The sequence below is a fragment of the Tamandua tetradactyla genome, chromosome 22, assembly GCF_023851605.1.
Source record: "Tamandua tetradactyla isolate mTamTet1 chromosome 22, mTamTet1.pri, whole genome shotgun sequence".
In the NCBI taxonomy this organism is placed as follows: Eukaryota; Metazoa; Chordata; class Mammalia; order Pilosa; family Myrmecophagidae; genus Tamandua; species Tamandua tetradactyla.
The window spans coordinates 18,005,499-18,019,414 of NC_135348.1; the positions used below are offsets into that span (position 1 = coordinate 18,005,499).

Consider the following 13,916-nt stretch of genomic DNA (forward strand, 5'->3'; position numbering starts at 1 on the left):
TGACTGTTGTGAAAACAGGGCTATTTTTTTTGTATTGGCCAAAAGTTAACACTGTTGGATGGAGAAAAGAGGACTGAGATTCCTTTGGTAAGGGTGATTCTGGATTCATGTACCATTTGTAGGGAAAAAAAATACCTTTGGCATCCCCTGAGGAGGCAAGGAAATGGTTCCTTATGGTAATCTATACAAATACAGATGGCTGGGAACTGCTGAGCCTACTTGCTAGGATAATTGCCAAGCAGAGGTGTTCAGAGGTTGCCTTGGTACAGTGAATATAAGTTCAGCTGTTCACTAAGTTTCTGGGGCTACATGTGATTCTTCCAGGCTGTTTATCTAAAAATGGGCAAGGTCTTCCCACTGCCAATTCTGACTCTTGAATCCTAGCTATTGAAATTTGGGCAGTGCCCTGGCTGCTCTCCTGAAATTTGCTTCCTCTTTCTTACAACAGTTTTGTTTCAGGTTTTGATCCTCCCATGTTTTGTTCCTGAAGTGTTCTGCATTGGTGCTTATTTTCTATAATTCTGTGTGCTTGACCCTTAGCTTTTTCTGTTCTTGTTTTGAACAGAATCACAAATGGGCTTTCTCACTGACTTTTTTTTTTTTTTTAGGTGCATAGTCTGGGAATCAAACCAGGGTCTCCCGCATGGAAGGTGAGCATTCTACCACTGAACCACCGGTGCACCCTCTCATTGCCTTTTATTTTTGATTATAATCTTTTATTTTCTATTTTTTATCTGGATAGAATTTTCTAAAATTCTGTTCAAATAATCAGTTACAATAAGATTATTCAAAATCTCAATTATGGCTACAGAATTATTTTATAATATAGTAGAAATGCATGACACTTTTAAGAATTTGGGACTTTTCAGAGACAACAAGGTGGTTAAAGCATGAAAAGTTCTGGAGTTAGACAACCTCGGTTTAAATTTTGACTCTTTTACTCACTAATACTGACTTGACCAGTTAGTTACTCAACCACTCTTAACTCAGCTCTCCCACTGGAAATATAAAAGTAATAAAAATCTATTTCACAAAGTTGATGTGAAGATTCAATGCAAATAATATACATGCAGTGCTTCACACAGTAAATTTCAGTAGTTAACTACTCTTTTCTTCAGATTTTGCCCCTTTTCCTCAAAATCTTACATCAATAAAATGTTTAATGTTTTTTCCAATATATTCTATATTTATCATTCGATAATTCAAATATTTGACTTACTAGCAGTGTGGGAAAATAAATGAAGGCCTAACTAGTTTTTACTGCATAATGTTAAATTGTACTTAAAAGTTCTGAAAAATACTGTCCCATATATACAAAAAAATCAATTTTACCATGAAATTTGAATGGTATGACATTGAAAACCTGAAAAAAGAACTACCCCCAACTACCACTCATTGGATTTAACTTGCCCTTATATTCCATTTATGTCAGCATTATCTTTATTTCAAAATAGCATTTTTATTATATAAAAATGTAAAAATCCAGCAAAACCAGAAATATGGATATATTTTCCTGGGCTTTTACATTTGTTGATTGTTATTCACAATCTCTTTTCAGCACAACTTACAACCTCATCCCCATTTCCAGTCTGATTAATATTATTGCTAAGTGGTAGAGAGGTCTGGAATAAATACCTCAAAAGAAAGAAAGAAGATAGAGCTGTGATGTTAAATGCATGCAAAAGGTTCTATGAAGGTGAGGGAAGTGTCTTGGAAGTAAAACAGAGTAAGATAAATTAACTGGAAGGTTTTAGCTGAAGTTCTTTCAGTCATCCCTGTCCTTTGCTCCTTCTTTAAGGATACGGGTGAACTCAATGTCGTGGAAGTCCCCCTTTTGTCCATAGGTGCTTCTCTGTACAGCTCATCCACTTCCTCCTCTGTAAACCGATCCCCCATGGTTGTCAGCAGCTCTCTCAGATAATATCCTGGATGGTGCCTGTTGCTTCTTCATCAAAGCAAGCATGGCATCCTCTGGGTCTGTGCCATTTAATTTCTCACCAAACATAGTGAGGAACATGGTAACATTTGTGGGACCCAGAGCCGCATTCATCATTGCCTCAAGGTATGCATCCATTGGGTCTTCCCTAGAGAAGCTAGTGTATCGCGCAAATCTGCCTGTCGATGAAGCCATCTCTGTTCTGATGGATCATGTTGAAGGCCTCTTTGAACTCCTGAACCTGTGACTGGTCAAACATGGCAAACACTTTGGATGTTGCACGGTGAAGCCCGCTTCTTGGTGGTCTTGGTCTTTACCTTTTTGCTCGACATGGACTGTTTAATTCTGCCCCAGACTCCAGAACCAGGTTGTCCTGCATGAGTCGACCGGTGGCAGTGATGACCGAGGGGAGCGCCTTGCACTTTGGGCCCTGGGAGTCCCTCTCATTGACTTTTTTTTTTTGGTATGGGCAGACACCGGGAATTGAACCAGGGTCTCCGGCATGGCAGGTGAGAACTCTGCCTGCTGAGCCACCATGGCTGCCCCACCTCTCATTGACCTTTGATCCACATTTAGGAAGGCTTCAATTTGAACCCCTTCTCAGGTTAGGGAGGGCTCTCCTCTGCCTTTTCCTCTAACAGCCAGCAGCAACTCTCCTAGGCTCAGGTTCAAGATCCCTACCTGGAATGCAAGTTACTGATAGGTTTTTCCAGTTATTCTACAGTGTGTTGGATAAAAATTGCTAATGATATTACTAGAAGTGAAATACCACTCCAGATAAGAGAGCAAAAAGGAAAAAAAAATGAATACAACTGTCTTTATTGATTAAAGAGCCTCTAATTCAGTTATAGACAGTCGTTTAGTCAGAAACTCATCTGAGTAGGATTTCCTATGATGAGACTTGTGTGTAGACTGGCTAGGAAGAGAGTCACAAGGTCATCCTCTAACCCTTTTGCATCCTGATCATGGGTTCAAACTTCTCATTGACCAAGGTAAAGTTTTTCAGGGATAGATATCATCTGCATGAAGTTCCTCACCATAAAGCTCTAATGCCCATGAAGGCATCAGAGAATATTCTGAATACCCATCCATTTCACTAATTTCCCATGGAACAGAATGACACCTAATGTTATAAATGATAAACTATTATAAACTATTTTCATAAAATTCAGTGGACTTTTTTCTGAGCACAAAACTGCTAAAGGTGATGACCCTCCGTGGTACTGGAGTGAAGAATTCACCTATTTGGATTAATCCAGGGTCACTTTTTATAGATGAGTTATAAGGGCAGAAGTGCATGAGAGATGTAGAAATCTTAAGGAAATAATTGGAGTCTGGGGATGGACCATTAGCTCAAAAGGAGCTAATAGATTGGAAGTAAATGGGGAAGGGATATTACAGAGGGATCAGAGATTTCAGTGAAGTAAAGATTTAGATATATTGTGTTTAAGGTAGTGAATAAATCAGACAGATAGGAGGTCTGAGCCACTCAGAGAGGATATTAATTTAAGATTTCAGAGGGAGCAAATGAGAAGTTCTATTTGACTAGATATAAATGAGAAGAGCTTCAAGAGTTAAGACTGGAGAAGTAGGTTGGGACCCGACTGTTTCAGGAGTTAGAGCTTCATCTGAAGGCAATGCGGTGGAGCAATGGAGATCTTCACACTGTCAAGTGACGGATTAGCACTTATTTTTTTAGGTTCAGGTATGTGAACGATTGCCAGGTTGGGGAGAGATTCCTGGTTGGAAGACCAGTAAGAGGTTATTACATCAATCCATTTGATTGATAAGGAGTTCCTGGTGTAAGGCAGGGGCAGTGGCAAGAGAGGAGAGAGACTAGATTTGTGAAGCATTTCTGTGATAAGACTGATGCGTTTTGTTGACTCACTAGGTGTCAGAGGTGAGAGAAAGAGGGGAAGCATAGAACACTCCCAGCTCTTACATTTGGAGTATTACCACTAATTGAAGTAAGGAAAATATAAGAAAGAAGTTTTGAAGTTGGATGGGTTGAGGAGTAGGGCTAAAACTAAGATTTGATCGTAGAATGTGAGAGGAACCTGCGAATTTGAAAGGTTGACATGTGGGTCTGAACTGCAGGAGGTAAGTGAAGACTGAAAACAGAGTTGGATTTAGCAATTGGTGAAGGGATATTTTAGCTGAGGCAGTTTTAGGAGAGTATTGAGGCCATGAATTGTCCTTATACTGAGAAAAAGTAGATAGTGAGCACAGAACTTGCTTTTGAGAAGTCTGGTAGTAAAATAGGTGTACAGCAATAGAAAAGGAAGTCCTATGGGACAGTCATTGCTGGACTCAAGTACCTAAAAAGCTTTAACTTTGCAAACCATAGTAAGAGAGTTTATAAATGCAGTCACAGTGAAAGTCCTTTTTACAACTTGTGACTTTTTGGAGTTCCAACCGATATCACTGTTAAGATTTGGGGAACATGATTTGTCCCTCAGAGTGTCCAAATCTGTTTGCTAACAGCTGTATTATAAAGAAACTCTGCTGTAAATTATTTTAAATAATTTTAAAGCTTCCTTTTCCCAACAGCGAATATTTCCTGCTTGAAATGCAGGCTGGTTTGTGATAAAGTTTGGTGGCCTTTCTCAGAGACTGGCTATGAAATTCCCATCTCTAACTCCAATTCTCCTCTAGTTCTTTGAGATCTTCTGAGGCTGGTTTCCCTTTAATCCCTTTGTTTGCTGTCTCACTGATTTCACTGAGCAATCCATAGCCTTCTGTGGAATTACTGCTGTAATCTCTTTGATGAGTGACATGCTTAGTTATGAAGACTTTTCAAGTTATTGTTTTAATAGACCTTTACCTTCCAACTGAAATAAATCATGACTACTTCATGCTGGTTGGAAGACAGATTTAGACTTAATGAGAGTGTACAACGGAATCACAGTATAATACATGGAAAATTTACCTCCTTTTAATGTCATATTTCTTCCTAAATGGCTGTGATGAGTGTTTTTTTAGAAAGCTTATGAAAGTAGTAGAGTATTTTAAAAAGTTACGACTTTGTGCCAGATTGCAAAAATATCTGAAAGTCAGTATATATGTTCAATCTTAATAGTTCCATATTATAATACCCATAATAGATTTAAAACACCTCTCTTGGCAATTAAAATGTTAATGAATGCTAAAGCTATATATATACATTATATATAAAGCTATATATACACATATATAATGTATACATACATACATACATATATATATATATATATATATATATATATATATATATATATATATACACTAAAGCCAAATGAAATGTGTCAAGATTATTAGGTAGACATGAAAATGAATATGTGGGTTGAAGAATAAGAGAAGCCTTTTATTTAAAGGTATCTAGAGTTTAGACAATGTGAAATTATTAGTTAGGCTCCTTCTCTCATTCAGCAACCAGGGGAAATACTTTTTCTTCCAACTGTTAGGACATCTCCTACTTGTACCTATGACAATGTGACCACAAAATCAGAGGGAACAGAATTAGCACTGAGTCAAATTTAGAACCCGGTGAAACTTGTTGGCAGCACTTTTAGGTCTTCCTTTCTGTGCTCTCTCTCCCTGTAGCTCTCAGACCCTCGCACCTTGCATTGATCAAACCTCCCCTCAGAAAAGGATCAGTAAGTGCAGCTTACAGTGAATTTATCTGTCTTTTACCTCTTCTAATAGAAATTATTTTGTATTCCATCAGATTTTCAGGCATTTGTCAGTTGGAGGTGAGGTCTTTGCAGAAAAGAAGAGAGCTTCTTGGTATCTTTGATAGTACACCCCATAGATAGTAACTTATTATACCATTTACTCAAGACCAGCCATGTATTGACAAGTGGGCTGAAGGTGTAATTGTGTTTGCATTTGCATATAAAAAATGGCAATATATATTCGTCTAGAGAGAGCTGGGTTTGGTTACTCACCTGATCAATTCCTATTTAATCCTCAACTCACAAAAACCAGGTTCTACTGCTCCCTACTCCCCTCAGTCTCACTAAGGGCTCCTTATTATCAAAATCAGTAAACAGTTTTGCAGTGCTTTTTTGAAGGGCCCTGCCTCCTCTTCTATATTGTCTCTGACTTCAAACTTCTCCTCTGGTATTCTGTTGCTTCTCTTCACTCGGACATCTCTTGGTCTGTTCCCTACTTGTCTCTACACTCTATCTGGGCAAACTCATTTATGCCTACTGCTTTCACTGTCACCTCTGTTCCCTTCATGTCTAAATCTTTCTTTTTTTAGCCCAAATCTCCAGACCCAGAAGGTGTACCTGGAAATCTCAGACACCTCACGTGTGTTAACCCAAACCCACAAACCTCCTGCTCCCATCCTGATCTTTCATTTGTATTACTCAAGACAGAAATCTCAAGATTATTCTTGATTCCTGCCTCATTCTTATGCCCAAATCCAATCAGTTACCAAATTCTGTAAATTCATCCACTAAATATGTATTATGTATTCTCTCATTTCCATTAATTATTTTAGGCACTTATCTCCAGCCTGGGGTTTTTACACTAGTTTCCCACCTCTCCTCTAAGCCAGGCTTTGTTTTGGTGCAGAAATGATATTTCCAGAATTGAAACCAGTCAGTATTGTTCTCCTTGCTTGGAGTTCTTTAATGTCTGTGTATCACCAGCAGGATAATCTCTGAATTCTGTAGCTAGGGGTTGTTGACTTGCTTCCTACCAACCTCTCCAGTTTTCTCTCCCAGCTTTTATTCTCCATCCATGTGCCACATTTGGTTAAAATTAGCATGTCACATAGGTAATGCTCCTTCCTGCCCCCAGGCTTGTACAGATGCTGTTCTCTCTGCCTGAGATGCCCTCTCAATCTTCCCAGCTGAGAAAATCTCTTTTCTTTTACTTTGTGAAATTTTGTTTGCCACTTCAAGGCAGACATTGTCCTACTTTCTTTTGTGCTCTTACTGCTCCTTATATGCACATCTAGTATTTCTTTTATCATACTCTATTGTAACAATTGGTTTATGTGACTGTCTTTCCACTGAAGTATAAGCTTTTTGATGGAAAAGACTGTGTATTTACTTATGCATATCCTTGGTGTCTAGATCGTGCTTAGCATTTTCAATAGTTATTTATTCAATGTGGATGCATGAGTTAATTTGAAATGCAGAAAAAATGTTTTTCTGAAATTGTTAGGACCCTTAAAAAGAGGCTTTGCTATGAGGTTCTCTGTGTTATTCCTTTATAGGCATTCCTAACAAAAACTTTTAAAATAAACATTTAAAGGACCTACCCGTTTTATGCTCTTTCATTCACTATGGTAATTCCACCATTATGGACACTGTAGAGACTCAGAAACCACAAAGGGTAGAGTGGTAAGAGAGAAAAGCAAACACCAACTATGGCTTCCTTTTTTTTTTTTCCTCATGGAAGTAAACATCTGCTTTTTTTTTTTAAAGAGTATAATTGTGACCAGAAAATACTGACTAAAAATACCCTAATTATTCAGTATTTTCAATAAGGATGACACCAAATATTTTGAAAGTGCATTTCATCAGTTATTTCCTTTGTGTTTCTAATATTTAATGCTTAAGTAAGGCCAAATAGCACACATGGTGCATGGTTTTCATAGAATCACAGGTGCTGGGAGATAATTTAGTGGTCTTCTCTTGATATACCATAGAGACCATTTATTGAGCAGTTGCTACTAGACAGGTACTATTTTAGCTGCCTTGCATGTGATGAACCATTTCATAAGGGAGGTAGCATTAGCCCCCATTTTACAGATGAGGACACTGAGTCTAAAAGAGATGAAGTAATTTGCGCAAGATTAGTTATTAAGTGGTAGAGCCCTCTACCACTCTGTTCACTTGACGTATGAGAAAACTAAGACTCATCAGGGGCACATGCTCAGCCTCAGGGGTACGGCTCTCACACTTTGGGCTTCAGCTAGTTCATGAGCACTTCTGAATTAAGTGTATATGTTACATATTTCTGGCAGACCACTAATTTTCCATACCCAGTGTCAGCCTTACTCAGTGGATTTTCATAGAAAGAACATTTGTCTTTTGAGGATTCTTTTCAGTTCAAAATTAGAAAAATAAAATTATAAAGCCCAGTGACACACACGTGCACACACACACACATGCTGACTACCTTTCTTAAGCAGTGAGTCCCTTTGATCCTTACTGGAAATACGAAACAGGCTAAAACAAATTCTAAGAATGTCCATATTAGGAGTAGCAAGATGCAGGGAGATATCTGATTAATACTGGAGATTTCTTTTTAGAATTCCTGAAATTTAACTTTGATATAAAGCTATTCCATGTGCATTTTTTTTCTCTAGTTACTACATAAGAGCTTGAATACGCAAGTTCCTGGCCCCATCCTGAGAAGCTGTGGACCCATGTGGGACTGCATGTATTAAGTTGCTATGGTTGTGATTTCCAAGGCTCATGAAGAAAGCTATTTCCCTGTTTTCTGTGGGGATTACAGAAATAATTGTCACACTGCTTTTTTGTATCTTTAAATGAGAAATTCTTTGTGATGGTGGGCCATTCTTTTAGCAGCATGTTGCTGCTGATTGAAAGGATTTGTTGTTCACAAATATACCTACTCTGCTATGTAAATATAGACATTACTGCTGGAATAATGAAATTCAGGGGATGCCTCTTCTGATAGGTCTATCTGTCAATCTGTGTTTAGTTGACTTAGCCCACCCATTCTAATTACTGCCTTTCAGGCTCTAGAATGGGATCCAGGAAGGGGATTTGTTACAACTGGGTTATTTAAATGGAATTTTCCAGATATACAGTATCTCCTACTCAGATCACAAGTTTACTCCCCCATGCATTCCTGCTGGCTTCAGAAGCCCTTGGCAGGCTATTATTATGAACTGAAGGGCAGGTTTCAAGCACCCTCTATTTATGAAATGGTGAGAGACAGAATGTATTTGGGATCATTACCCTGTATTCTAATTTCATTATGACCTCTGCTAAACTTGAAACACTGAATTTTTTCACAAAATAAATTCATAAATAGTCTCATCTATTAATCAATGCTGTTAATTGCCTAGCTAGTTTGGTTAATAAAGTTTTTGCTGATATTTGATTTAATATAGGCAATTTGATGGATATTATATCCTGAATATTTTGTGTCTTCTGACAATTCCATTATCAAATCTGTTTTTTTTTAAACATGTTAAAATGTTAAATGGAAAGTACAAAGGAAAATATTGTTTTGAAAAGTGATAAATTTATGCTCGGATTCATGTTGTTTATGAAGGCATTGCAATATCCCTGACCTTGTACTCGTGGCCTGTGGCTCAGAAACAGGCTCAGAAACCAAAAATCTTCCGAAAGTGGCTGGGATATGGTCTATGCTAAGTCGGGCAAATATGTCTATATATCTCCTCCAGTATGGGAGCCTGCGAAGTCTCCTATTGTGACCTACTTGTGAGAGAAAGAGTGGAGGCCAATGCTGTTTGCATGAAGTGGATGATTCTTTCATCTTTGTTCTCTATTAAAAAGTTGCAAACTCTACTTGGTCATAATCCCTTTAAGGATCGTTCTTATCCTAATATTTTCTCTTCCCATCCCTTCCTTTGTCTGCTCTATTTCTTAAAATCTATTATTGCCTGCTTTCTCATCACCCATTCATGTTGTCAGTTCCTTGCAGACTGGCTCCTATTCCTTTCCCCTCCATGAGATCAGCAATGATCTCTTCATTGCCATATCCAGTGACTCTTTCTCTGTATTCATGTCTTTTTAATGTCTACAAGATTTCAGGTCGTTAATCAGTCCCCTACCCACAATGGCCCTTTGTATTTATTAGTAGGAATAATAATTAATGATAAATATGATTGTAAAAATATAATTTATATTATTATTGCTATTTAATTCTTAGTGTTGCCAAGTTCCCATTTTCCTTCTATTTTCAGAGCAATTTCCTTTATATTCTTTAACCATTCCACTTTATTCAATCTGGTATACGTAGGCATTTTCTAATGTCCCTCGCCTGGAGATTGTAGTCATCTGAAACTTGCTCGCTCTCTTTCCTGTGATGATTAGTCAGTCTGCAGATCTTTCAGGTCTTCCTGTGTAGTCTCTTTCATACTCACCATTTCCTTCTCGTTGTATCCTAAGCTCAGCCTTGTGCCCGAATGCTCCTCCTCCTGGTGCAGCCTACATATCACTGCCAAAATGAAGTCCCTAGCATCACTGTTTGCATATATCATCTTCCTTGACAAAAGCCATTTTTTGCAATGGGCAAAATTTAAAACTTAGTCTATGTCTCATTATTTCCTTCCTATTGCCCTAGTATATGAGTGGTATAAAAGTTCTGTAAGTTTTGATTTTATTTTCTTCTTTTCCCTACCCACCTCTTCTCCTTCTTTTTCTTCTTTCTCACACATTGATTTATCCTAGTACCCTAAATTAGGCTATCATGCGAAAGGCACTGTGTTCATACTGCATTTATAAAAACAAGTCGGTAAAAACCTCTCCAGGTTCTTGCAGACTAATAAGTGGGACCGACATGTAGAAACTGTGTTAATATGTTAAGTGACATGATAGAGCTCTGCTTAAAGGGCTTTTGGAGTACAACAGTGCTAGCAACCAACACTGGCTGGTGCTGCCAGGAAGGGTTTTACCAAAAATATGACCTTAAAGCTGAATGTCGAAATAAAAAGTTTCCAGGCCAATAAGCAGAAAGATCATTTCAGTTAGAAGAAACATCATGGAGGTATGAGAAATCATAGTAAACTTTGGAAATTGCTATATATCAAAAAAGCTGGACCTAAATGAGGAGAAAGGAGATGAGAGAGAAAAGGTAGGCAGAAAGGCAGATGATAAAACTTCCTGTATTTTCTCATCCTGTAGCTGAAGGGAAAGCATGGAAGTACTTAGGTAGGAAAAGAAACAATCTCATTTGTCTTTTGGAAATATTACTCTGGGTCCAGGGTGGAGAATGAAAGGAGGTTGGTAAAGCAGGAGGCAGGAGACTAAGAGGATTCTATTATGTTTGTCCAGACACAAGATAAGCTGGATCAAAACTAAAGCGGTGGTAGTAGGTGGTAGTGGAGAGATATGAGATATTTAGGATTCATAGAACTTTGCCATTGATTGGTACTAGGGAAAAGGGAGATGGTGGACTTGAGGTACAGATCTGGGCATCATTACCTCCCCCCATCATGGGGAGATGGTTGAAACAAAATAGGACATGAGATCGCCCTGGAAGGTGTACAGGAAGAGATGAATGACGGCAAATTTAGCTTTCAAAGGACCATTTTTCTTCTTCCTCTAGTGCTCTTAGACCCTTTATTTAAACAAATTCTTACCTGCATGTCCATATGTATGGCAGGTAAAAACAGAAATGCCCTAGCAGAAGCTCAGTCTGCTTGATCTCCCCTCAGTTCACCCCATCGTTGGCTGGAGCTCCTGAGGCACCTCTAGGGGAATCACTGCACAGCATATAGGAGGGAAGGGATGTGGGTGGAGAAAAGAAGAAGAAAATAATATTTATTGAGCATCTCTGTAGTGCTCAGCTCTGGTCAAGGTACTTCTTAACTCATTTATAAAATTGTATATGTCAGTGAATGATATATTATTTTGATCATGCTGTGAGGATACCTAGAATCAGTACTTTCTCTTTTCTAAGATGTTAAAAATTTATCATTACGTAAATTCTTTCAAAAGGATTAAAAACCTTCCATTCCACTTGGAACTGGCCTCTGTGCTTTGTAAATGTCAAACGAACAAATATACATATAAACAAATATACATGTTTAACCTGTTATGCAGAAACTATACAACTCTATAAATTTAGTTTTATTCATATATGCTTTTCAGAAAATCCTTCCTAAAAATACAGATTTATTAGGCAATTTTTGATGATAATCCTCATGAGGGATTATTTTGCCAGGTTCTTTTAGCACAAGTAGCAAATTCATTCTATTCATTTTCTTTTTATTTTTATGGGCTAATAAATGACATATCACAATGATTCTGAGCTGTATGTTGTACTTAATTTTCAAAAATTTTCTCTATTGATGTCTCTAGAGATTTTGAGAACTAAACACCATAGAGAAATTTATTTGGCAGCTTTCAACAAGTAAATTGTTAATCATCCTGGTATATATTTTAAGATTTTTCTTACTTTGAGTGTGTGTTATTTAAAATATGTATTATATTCATAGTAATGCTGTAATCTCCTTGGCTTTGCATTGCTTTGCACCACCAGATCGTAGTAGCAAAGTTTTAAAATAGAAATTCCTCAGGGGATTAGGTCACTCCAAGTGTTTAGTTCTAAGTTAATTATAATTTTAAATCCTCCCTTTAAATGCATTAGATCACTTTACATTTTATACTTCCATTGTGAATGCATGATTAGAGTTTTATGGATTTTCTTATGAAAATTATGTTTATAATTTTAGTAGAGCACTATATTATATTCTTGCAGGATCTTATGTACAATAAGTCATGAACAAAGCTGTCTTGTAAATATACATTATGCTCAGAGACTATAATGTACATAAATTAATGTACACATACATAGTTAAAGATTTAGATTTTAAGTTTCTAAATTAACATTTTAAAATATGACTTTCAGCATTTCCATATCTGAGGAAATGCTTTTCTCTGTGATAGGCAGCAAACTATTTTCAAGTGACTCTATCGTATGGAAATTTAAATATTCATTTTTGATGTGTTGTTTTGGAAATGAAATCTCTTCCATAAAAAATTAGCCCACAACAGTACATTAAGGGCTTTAGAGCTACCTAACTAGAGCACCAGAGACCTAAGGCTTTTTTTTTTCTTTTTCTGGTGAGGTATTTAATAGACTACCGTTGCTGTCTTCATTGCTAGATTTATTGTGACCCCAAATTAGGAAGACTTTTGTGGTTTCACTTTTAATTTAATTAGATAATAATTTTGTTGTCACGAGTTCCCTGGAGATAGCACATGTATTGACACTGTAAATCAACCTCTGGGTACAATTCCGTGCTGTTCGTTTCACTGTTGGTGGATACGGAGACCAAGCAGAGCGTGTGGCAAACATGAATTCTGCCAAAGTTTAAATCCCTGGTGGCTTAGCCTATCTTGAAAAAAATGTGTGAAGGGTGGGATAGGAGGCCAAATGCTGGAAGTCCTGCAAGGGATCAGGAATATTTAGGCATTTTCAAACACTGACCAAGAATGCCCTGTGTTTTGCATAGTTAAATATGTTAAGACATCAGGTAGCCAGTCCTGATAATATCATGGATTCTCTAATCCAAACTGTAATTCCAGAGCAGGAATATTTGTTCTTGAAAGATATTATGCTACATGATAAGTTCATTTAGGGTTTCTTACTGACATGGTGACTCTTGAGCTCTGAGCTTGGCTTTCTCCTTTGTACCTTTTGGAAATTTTTTTAGGTATTGGCAACACAAAGCTAAGGGTGTTGCTGCCTGCAAAATGTTATCAAACTTTTTTCATCAGAATCTTCTTTTCACTTAAAAATTTTCACAGAAAATCTGTACATAAAAGATGTATTTTATTGGAATGGATTTATTTTTTTCAAGTACAAATTTTATGATATTTTACTTACATTAGAATTAGGTAAGAACATAAAGCTACTCTGGATATTCTTCAACTTAGAAGAACCAGAGATTTGAAAGGTAAATAATAGACTTTCACTGCTAGCCAAAAGGAAATAAGAGAGAATGAACAACTAAAAATCTAGGTAAAATATATGAAACAGTTTCAGACATTGGACATCAGGCAGCACAGGGCAGTGCTTTCTGAGAGACAGGAAACAAACATGGTGAGCTCTACAATTAATTCCCTTTACTGCCTGCAGAGAAATTACAGGATGCAGCATAAGGAGAGGGAATTCAAGTGGAGCCCAACAGTTTCCTTGAGGAGATATAGCTGAGAGTTAGGGAAGGCTGAGAAGGGTAAGATTCATAAAACAGATATGCTAGAACACCAAGAGATACATAGAGAAATAGCTCCGCAGTTATGCAATGGATTGCCTT

General features: G+C 37.3%; 1 pseudogene; it reads right to left on the minus strand.

The window, feature by feature from the left end:
- Nucleotides 1-1,765: 1,765 nt before the first annotated feature.
- On the minus strand, nt 1,766-2,268 carry LOC143666055 (myosin regulatory light chain 12B pseudogene; annotated as a pseudogene).
- Between the last annotated feature and the right edge of the window lie 11,648 nt (nt 2,269-13,916).